Source organism: Rattus norvegicus, chromosome X, assembly GCF_036323735.1.
Source record: "Rattus norvegicus strain BN/NHsdMcwi chromosome X, GRCr8, whole genome shotgun sequence".
Classification (NCBI taxonomy): domain Eukaryota; kingdom Metazoa; phylum Chordata; class Mammalia; order Rodentia; family Muridae; genus Rattus; species Rattus norvegicus.
This window is the reverse complement of record NC_086039.1, coordinates 151,702,461-151,712,946: the sequence shown is the minus strand read 5'-3', so window position 1 is coordinate 151,712,946 and position 10,486 is coordinate 151,702,461. Positions and strand designations below refer to the sequence as shown.

Below are 10,486 nucleotides of genomic sequence, written 5' to 3'. Positions count from 1 at the left end.
AATTATTTTGTTCCATATTTACAAAGTTTTTTTGTTGTTACTGTCATAATTTTCTTTGCTTGAATTTTCTGGGCTGTACTTGAATATACTGCATTTTCGTATGATCTTTTTACTTCTATATTATTTGTGATTTATATAAGTGTTCTTTCAAGTTTTGAAAAATATTTTAGATCTTCTAGTGTTTACATTGTACTTTTTGAGGATTAATTTTTAAATTTGCTTGCACATTTATTTTATATATTCCTTATTTACTTTCTTTTCCTTGACTTGTAAGTTCATGGCTGCTGTTGCCATTGCAGTAGGCTTTCATCTTGGATAAGATACCAAGCCTAGGTCTACATTTTATTTTAAGGACATCTTAAGTTTCTGAGTTTACCCTTTCCAGAACTATTCCTACTTAATTTCATGTAGCCTGCAGCATGAAGACCTGAAGAGTGACTGAAGTGACTCATTCTGCAACAGTTGACTTTTGTGGTACACCAAGCAACAGAATAATGTAAACTGCTATCCTGTGTCTATAAAGGGGAGACATAAATAGGGATGTTTGATATTTATTGGTCCTAAACTCTGTCATTATATGGGCAGAAAACAAAAATAACTTAAGGAAGACTTGGGGAGAAAAGAAGAACAGGGGTGGTAAAAGAGAAGTAAGAGGAATGAATGTCATTTGTGCCTTTGGAGAAAATTCTTCTGATTTGATTATTCGTGTAATGAGGATATGGTTTGGATTACTGGATGGAATGGCAGCGGGAGCTGATTAGGGTTACTACCTTCAGTCACATAGTGTGTGATGTATCACTTCAGGATGTACCACCCATTTAATGGAAAATATGATTGGTACTTCTTTAAGTGAGATAATGCACACTAACTGCCACGTCAATACTAGCCTTAGAAAAAGATATAGGTGCTTACACATTACTTGAGTCTTAGAAACAGCTGCTTTTTGCTAATTCAACTCATAGGAGACTTTGGAGAATGCTGTATATAAGAATAGACTATGATGTTCCCTGGGAATTGAGTCATCTATTTCTCATTGTTTTGCATTCATGTTAAGAAGATGAGTTGCTACCTTCAATGATGTTATGTACAGTACCTCACTCAGTAAGGCATTGTTCTTCTATACTAATAAATGAACAGCGCCTTTCTGTGTAGCGTAATGTGCAACCTGGACAGCATTTGTAGTAGCATTGATGGTAAGCTTTAGTCACAGATCAGTAATGAACATTCCATCTTGGGCCATTTCTAAGTGCTCTCTGTGTACCTTTTGAGGGACCAGCTCCAGAAACTGGGAGTATCTTGGAAAAATGTTTGTCATTTCAAGTTGTTATTATAACTAAACAAATAGGAGGCAAGATTTATAGTTCTCTTTTACCTTTCAGTCATTCATTTTTGTATAATTAAACAATTTGTAATTTTTAAAACTTTAAAAATTTATATGTCTACGCTTTTACAATATTTGTTTCTTATGTAAGCAACTGCTACATTTCCCCCCAAGAATGAAACTCATTCTGATTTCTTTTACTATTCTTGTATGCTTTTGATAACACCATATCTATGTTTATCTGCTAAAATCATATTGTTACATGTTAAAATACTGACAGAGACAGAAAAATTGAGGCATCAGGTTGTACTATTTTGTTACATTTCTGTTTTAGGAAAACAGAGGTATATGGATATCCCCTTGCTGGTAAACTACATCAGAACCCTTCCCCTATATTCCATTTTATTTTCAATGTAATGCCTTTAGCTAGAGTATATCTATTTAAAACTTCAAATATGCCTATTCAAACGAATTATCAAATTAAGTTTTCCACATTTTAAGCTACAGTTTTCCTCATTCTGACACTGGTCCATTCATTTCCTTCAATTTATTCCCAGTTCAGATTATTGAGATAATGTCAGATAACTTAGCTGCATGCATCCCAGAATGGAAGGAGTTAGATTATACTAACAACCATCATGCATCAAGGGGATGGTCAAGGAAACCAAAAAACTTAGAACAGTAAATGGACATGTTTACAAGATTTTCTATTCTGTAAATCTTTCTTTAACTTTCGTTAACTCGTGGGATTTTTCTCATTCCAGACTGTGAGTAGGAAGTGAGATGTCCATTTTCTCCATTCTGGTACTTGTAAGTATTATATTCTTTGCTTCAGGGATCCTGAATGTGCATCATTATTGTTTTATTGCTCAGGAGTTGAGGATCTTTAAGTGCTAAAGTATGAAACAATTAAAAAAAGACATGTCTCTGCATGACTCAACACATATTTGCTCCTATTCGGCACCTTAAAGTTTCTGATATATGTTATATATAACACTTATAACACTTGTCAAAATCTGCAGATACAGATGACAGAAACACAGAATTGCCACAGCTAAGGTTCTATAAAAAAGAATATCAAGAATAATTGGCCCAAGTTAATACTACCTTTTTATGGGTTGTTAATCTGTGTACTGAAAGGTAGTAGACAATATAATTCATAGGGCCTTTTAATATTGATACGGAAAGACTTATAGGAATGGTAACCCATGCTTGAAACTCTAGAAGTTGACATTTGAAAGCAGAAGGACCAGGATTTTGAGATTAACTCAGATTATATAGGGAATTTGAATCCAGCCTGGGATACATGAGGATAAATGGGATGGGAGAGCATTATAGAAATAAATATCTAAGTAAGATGCTCACTTTATACTTTATACTTTATGTATATAGTAACAATCCCACTTTCTTGTTAGTACATATAATTTTATGACTAGCAAAACTCCAAAATCATTCAAATTATCTTGCAATTATAAAAAATCTCAATAATTATGGCATTTTATTGGTATTTTGAAATGGATATGTTAAGCTTGTTATGAATTAATTGATAGTGGAACTTATACTCATCAAATCAAACACAGAAAACCCTAGAACAAAGCAGTGTAAAATCAGCAGCAGTGAGAATTCCTTACTTTGTCTAATTCTGTTCATTCATGTGGGCTCCTTTACTCAAAGGCCTGCTAGAGAAGAAAAACTTTGTCATCTTTATCCTGACACCCTCTCACTGTTCTAAATATCTCTGTTTTCAGGTTTCTGCATTACTCTGTGCTTTTGGAGTTGAATTATGTAAAAAATAAAGCCAATGTGGGATTTTTTACATCAGAGAACTTTTGGGTGAGTAGTTAGTTATTTCTGCTTATGCAATGGCTTTGAGTGATAACGAACGTCTTTTTTTTTTCTTTTTTCTTTTTTTTTTTATTAACTTGAGTATTTCTTATATACATTTCGAGTGTTATTCCCTTTCCCGGTATCCGGGCAAACATCACCCTCCCCCCTCCCCTTCCTTATGGGTGTTCCCCTCCCAACCCTCCCCCCATTGCCGCCCTCCCCCCACCAGTCTAGTTCACTGGGGGTTCAGTCTTAGCAGGACCCAGGGCTTCTCCTTCCACTGGTGCTCTTACTAGGATATTCATTGCTACCTATGAGGTCAGAGTCCAGGGTCAGTCCATGTATAGTCTTTAGGTAGTGGCTTAGTCCCTGGAAGGTCTGGTTGCTTAGCATTGTTGTACATATGGGGTCTCGAGCCCCTTCAAGATCTTCCAGTTCTTTCTCTGATTCCTTCAACGGGGGTCCTATTCTCAGTTCAGTGGTTTGCTGCTGGCATTCGCCTCTGTATTTGCTGTATTCTGGCTGTGTCTCTCAGGAGCAATCTACATCCGGCTCCTGTCGGCTGCACTTCTTTGCTTCATCCATCTTGTCTAATTGGGTGGCTGTATATGTATGGGCCACATGTGGGGCAGGCTCTGAATGGGTGTTCCTTCTGTGTCTGTTTTAATCTTTGCCCCTCTCTTCCCTGCCAAGGGTATTCTTGTTCCCCTTTTAAAGAAGGAGTGAAGCATTCACATTTTGATCATCCGTCTTGAGTTTCATTTGTTCTAGGTATCTAGGGTAATTCAAGCATTTGGGCTAATAGCCACTTATCAATGAGTGCATACCATGTATGTCTTTCTGTGGGTGGGTTAGCTCACTCAGGATGATATTTTCCAGTTCCAACCATTTGCCTACGAATTTCATAAACTCGTTGTTTTTTATAGCTGAGTAATATTCCATTGTGTAGATGTACCACATTTTCTGTATCCATTTCTCTGTTGAAGGGCATCTGGGTTCTTTCCAGCTTCTGGCTATTATAAATAAGGCTGCAATGAACATAGTGGAGCACGTGTCTTTTTTATATGTTGGGGCATCTTTTGGGTATATGCCCAAGAGAGGTATAGCTGGATCCTCAGGCAGTTCAATGTCCAATTTTCTGAGGAACCTCCAGACTGATTTCCAGAATGGTTTTACCAGTTTGCAATCCCACCAACAATGGAGGAGTGTTCCTCTTTCTCCACATCCTCGCCAGCATCTGTTGTCCCCTGAGTTTTTGATCATAGCCATTCTCACTGGTGTGAGGTGAAATCTCAGGGTTGTTTTGATTTGCATTTCCCTTATGACTAAAGATGTTGAACATTTCTTTAGGTGTTTCTCAGCCATTTGGCAATCCTCAGCTGTGAATTCTTTGTTTAGCTCTGAACCACATTTTTTAATAGGGTTATTTGTTTCCCTGCGGTCTAACTTCTTGAGTTCTTTGTATATTTTGGATATAAGGCCTCTATCTGTTGTAGGATTGGTAAAGATCTTTTCCCTATCTGTTGGTTGCCGTTTTGTCCTAACCACAGTGTCCTTTGCCTTACAGAAGCTTTGCAGTTTTATGAGATCCCATTTGTCGATTCTTGATCTTAGAGCGTAAGCCATTGGTGTTTTGTTTAGGAAATTTTTTCCAGTGCCCATGTGTTCCAGATGCTTCCCTAGTTTTTCTTCTATTAGTTTGAGTGTGTCTGGTTTGATGTGGAGGTCCTTGATCCACTTGGACTTAAGCTTTGTACAGGGTGATAAGCATGGATCGATCTGCATTCTTCTACATGTTGACCTCCAGTTGAACCAGCACCATTTGCTGAAAATGCTATCTTTTTTCCATTTGATGGTTTTGGCTCCTTTGTCAAAAATCAAGTGACCATACGTGTGTGGGTTCATTTCTGGGTCTTCAATTCTATTCCATTGGTCTATCTGTCTGTCTCTGTACCAATACCATGCAGTTTTTATCACTATTGCTCTGTAATACTGCTTGAGTTCAGGGATAGTTATTCCCCCTGAAGTCCTTTTATTGTTGAGGATAGCTTTAGCTATCCTGGATTTTTGTTATTCCAGATGAATTTGCAAATTGTTCTGTCTAACTCTTTGAAGAATTGGATTGGTATTTTGATGGGGATTGCATTGAATCTGTAGATTGCTTTTGGTAAAATGGCCATTTTTACTAAATTAATCCTGCCAATCCATGAGCATGGGAGATCTTTCCATCTTCTGAGGTCTTCTTCAATTTCCTTCTTCAGTGTCTTGAAGTTCTTATTGTACAGATCTTTTACTTGCTTTGTTAAAGTCACACCGAGGTACTTTATATTATTTGGGTCTATTATGAAGGGTGTCGTTTCCCTAATTTCTTTCTCGGCTTGTTTCTCTTTTGTATAGAGGAAGGCAACTGATTTATTTGAGTTAATTTTATACCCAGCCACTTTGCTGAAGTTGTCTATCAGCTTTAGTAGTTCTCTGGTGGAACTTTTGGGATCACTTAAATATACTATCATATCATCTGCAAATAGTGATATTTTGACTTCTTCTTTTCCGATCTGTATCCCCTTGACCTCCTTTTGTTGTCTGATTGCTCTGGCTAGAACTTCAAGAACTATATTGAATAAGTAGGGAGAGAGTGGGCAGCCTTGTCTAGTCCCTGATTTTAGTGGGATTGCTTCAAGTGAACGTCTTTTTAATGGTAAAGTCACAGCCATTTCACAAACAATAGTATAACTCAAAAAAACAATCTGCCTACATTTGAGGAAGAACAAAAGTGAAAACGTCTTTTCTAAGTTAACCAGAAATTGTATGATAAAGACTCCAGAACTGAAAGAATGAAAAAGGGAAGGCAGTAGCACTGGACAATTGGCAGTACCTAGCTCCTTGGCATTCATGTGGGCATCTCTGTGAACACCTGATACATGAAAACATGAAGAAAAGCCCTAAGGATGGAGGAGTATTTTTGGTAGGTCTGCCACATGGAGCAAATCTGTGTGCAGTGCTTTTCACAAGAAGGTGTCTTTCATGGGGATTAAAACATGAACGGCCCTTGTTGTGAGGAGTAATGTACAACATGTAATGCCTGTGTGGTGTCCCTAAGGATGGGGTTTTAGACAGCGTAATAATAGTCTCCAAAAGACCATGGGGCTTGGCATCTTTGTGAGAAGTGTTAGTATTTTTCCATACCTCAACCATATACAGATACTAATGCACTCTTACTCTTTGGTATAAAATCATTAACATATCAAACATAAAGAAAATATTATAAAATATATTTTAACTTGAAGAAAACATTAAAAGAAAGTTTCTCCCTGGTGCTTAGCTTACGTAGTGCCAGAAACTATTATTCTTTCTGCTGTGGGACACAATTAATTCATCAGTGGGGTTAACCAGTGCTGAAGTCAGCATGCTGTAGTGCCAACATAACAGAAAAGATGGGCCTACAGGTGTATGACTGTTATGGGGTAACAGTGTTTTCTGGTTAAATTTGAGACCTGTTCCACAGGAGATAATTTTATTCCTGGTACTGTAATCCTGGTAAACATCCCATGACTTGTAAATTTAGAGGCCCCAGAAGTGGCATGTACTGTTAATGTTTTGTAAAATGGTCATGCTGTCAAACTGCTTTCTGAATATTTATGTTTTTACATATGGCATAGATTTGCAGTATTCTCTAGTCAAAAAAAAGCTTATTTTCAAAGTGGGTAGTCATTCAGTCAGAGACTCAGAAATGATCAATGAGCCAAATACAAGTGACTTTGAATACTCAGCTGTAGATAAGCCATCTCCTCCAAAATAAGACACAAGGAACATTATAGAAGATACCTGATACACAATTTTGACTTCTGCACATAACATGAGCTATTGTATACATCAAGTCACAAAAGCTGTGTCTTCATATGCAATAAGATCTACCCAGTCCAGAAAAACAAATTCCAGTATGGATGTAGGGAGAACCTATGGGACTCTATCCTCAGTGGAGAAGCTATAACTATTGATGGCCACTGGGAGAATGTCACTCCACTTTGGAGGCATAACTGTGATTATGAAAGCTGTGTACCAGTGGATAGTCCCATATCCACATATGTAAGTGCAGCATTAATTAGACACAGAGGTTATTAATAACAATACAAAAGAAGACATTAAGTTGGGAATGAGTCAGGATAGATTGGAAGAGAGGTAGTAGTTGATAGGCACTAAAATACATGTATAAATGCTCGACATTTTCTAATAATTTAAAATATTTTAAAAGATAATTGTAATGCTAAGTAAAACAAAATGATTAAACTGGACATTGGAGAATTAGCATTTTGCCTTTTAATAGCATTATAATCAAAATTCACGGTCTAAAACTGGTCTTCAATAACAATAAGGGAAGAATGCCCACATATACGTGGAAATTGAACAATGCTCTACTCAATGATAACCTGGTCAAGGAAGAAATAAAGAAAGAAATTGAACACTTTTTAGAATTTAATGAAAATGAAGGTACAACATACCCAAACTTATGGGACACAATGAAAGCTGTGCTAAGAGGAAAACTCATAGCGCTGAGTGCCTGCAGTAAGAAACAGGAAAGAGCATATGTCAGCAGCTTGACAGCACACCTAAAAGCTCTAGAACAAAAAGAAGCAAATACACCCAGGAGGAGTAGAAGGCAGGAAATAATCAAACTCAGAGCTGAAATCAACCAAGTAGAAACAAAAAGGACCATAGAAGGAATCAACAGAACCAAAAGTTGGTTCTTTGAGAAACTCAACAAGATAGATAAACCCTTAGCCAGACTAATGAGAGGACACAGAGAGTGTATCCAAATTAACAAAATCAGAAATGAAAAGGGAGACATAACTACAGATTCAGAGGAAATTCAAAAAATCATCAGATCTTACTATAAAAACCTATATTCAACAAAACTTGAAAATCTTCAAGAAATGGACAATTTCCTAGACAGATACCAGGTATCGAAGTTAAATCAGGAACAGATAAACCAGTTAAACAACCCCATAACTCCTAAGGAAATAGAAGCAGTCATTAAAGGTCTCCCAACCAAAAAGAGCCCAGGTCCAGACGGGTTTAGTGCAGAATTCTATCAAACCTTCATAGAAGACCTCATACCAATATTATCCAATCTATTCCACAAAATTGAAACAGATGGAGCACTACCGAATTCCTTCTACGAAGCCACAATTACTCTTATACCTAAACCACACAAAGACACAACTAAGAAAGAGAACTTCAGACCAATTTCCCTTATGAATATCGATGCAAAAATACTGAATAAAATTCTGGCAAACCGAATTCAAGAGCACATCAAAACAATCATCCACCATGATCAAGTAGGCTTCATCCCAGGCATGCAGGGATGGTTTAATATACGGAAAACCATCAACGTGATCCATTATATAAACAAACTGAAAGAACAGAACCACATGATTATTTCATTAGATGCTGAGAAACCATTTGACAAAATTCAACACCCCTTCATGATAAAAGTCCTGGAAAGAATAGGAATTCAAGGCCCATACCTAAACATAGTAAAAGCCATATACAGCAAACCAGTTGCTAACATTAAACTAAATGGAGAGAAACTTGAAGCAATCCCACTAAAATCAGGGACTAGACAAGGCTGCCCACTCTCTCCCTACTTATTCAATATAGTTCTTGAAGTTCTAGCCAGAGCAATCAGACAACAAAAGGAGGTCAAGGGGATACAGATCGGAAAAGAAGAAGTCAAAATATCACTATTTGCAGATGACATGATAGTATATTTAAGTGATCCCAAAAGTTCCACCAGAGAACTACTAAAGCTGATAAACAACTTCAGCAAAGTGGCTGGGTATAAAATTAACTCAAATAAATCAGTTGCCTTCCTCTATACAAAAGAGAAACAAGCCGAGAAAGAAATTAGGGAAACGACACCCTTCATAATAGACCCAAATAATATAAAGTACCTCGGTGTCAATTTAACCAAGCAAGTAAAATATCTGTACAATAAGAACTTCAAGACACTGAGGAGAGAAATTGAAGAAGACCTCAGAAGATGGAATGATCTCCCATGCTCATGGATTGGCAGGATTAATTTAGTAAAAATGGCCATTTTACCAAAAGCAATCTACAGATTCAATGCAATCCCCATCAAAATACCAATCCAATTCTTCAAAGAGTTAGACAGAACAATTTGCAAATTCATCTGGAATAACAAAAAACCCAGGATAGCTAAAGCTATCCTCAACAATAAAAGGACTTCAGGGGGAATCACTATCTCTGAACTCAAGCAGTATTACAGAGCAATAGTGATAAAAACTGCATGGTATTGGTACAGAGACAGACAGATAGACCAATGGAATAGAATTGAAGACCCAGAAATGAACCCACACACCTATGGTCACTTGATTTTTGACAAAGGAGCCAAAACCATCCAATGGAAAAAAGATAGCATTTTCAGCAAATGGTGCTGGTTCAACTGGAGGGCAACATGTAGAAGAATGCAGATCGATCCATGCTTATCACCCTGTACAAAGCTTAAGTCCAAGTGGATCAAGGACCTCCACATCAAACCAGACACACTCAAACTAATAGAAGAAAAACTAGGGCAGCATCTGGAACACATGGGCACTGGAGAAAATTTCCTGAACAAAACACCAATGGCTTATGCTCTAAGATCAAGAATCGACAAATGGGATCTCATAAAACTGCAAAGCTTCTGTAAGGCAAAGGACACTGTGGTTAGGACAAAACGGCAACCAACAGATTGGGAAAAGATCTTTACCAATCCTACAACAGATAGAGGCCTTATATCCAAAATATACAAAGAACTCAAGAAGTTAGACCGCAGGGAAACAAATAACCCTATTAAAAAATGGGGTTCAGAGCTAAACAAAGAATTCACAGCTGAGGAATGCCGAATGGCTGAGAAACACCTAAAGAAATGTTCAACATCTTTAGTCATAAGGGAAATGCAAATCAAAACAACCCTGAGATTTCACCTCACACCAGTGAGAATCGCTAAGATCAAAAACTCAGGTGACAGCAGATGCTGGCGAGGATGCGGAGAAAGAGGACCACTCCTTCATTATTGGTGGGATTGCAGACTGGTACAACCATTCTGGAAATCAGTCTGGAGGTTCCTCAGAAAATTGGACATTGAACTGCCTGAGGATCCAGCTATACCTCTCTTGGGCATATACCCAAAAGATGCCTCAACATATAAAAGAGACACGTGCTCCACTATGTTCATCGCAGCCTTATTTATAATAGCCAGAAGCTGGAAAGAACCCAGATGCCCTTCAACAGAGGAATGGATACAGAAAATGTGGTACATCTACACAATGGAATATT

The 10,486-nt window shown here is 37.4% G+C and overlaps 3 non-coding genes across 3 annotated transcripts; all 3 read left to right on the top strand.

Moving 5' to 3' along the window:
- The first annotated feature begins 785 nt into the window (after nucleotides 1-785).
- Nucleotides 786-866, top strand: Mir547 (microRNA 547). Its single transcript, NR_032763.1, has one exon. It is a non-coding gene; the product is annotated as a microRNA 547 (primary transcript).
- A 218-nt stretch (nucleotides 867-1,084) lies between these two features.
- Mir201 (microRNA 201) lies at nucleotides 1,085-1,164 on the top strand. The gene has a single exon (NR_032759.1). It is a non-coding gene; the product is annotated as a microRNA 201 (primary transcript).
- A 4,957-nt stretch (nucleotides 1,165-6,121) lies between these two features.
- Nucleotides 6,122-6,239, top strand: Mir3585 (microRNA 3585). Its single transcript, NR_037380.1, has one exon. It is a non-coding gene; the product is annotated as a microRNA 3585 (primary transcript).
- The last annotated feature ends 4,247 nt before the right edge of the window (nucleotides 6,240-10,486 follow it).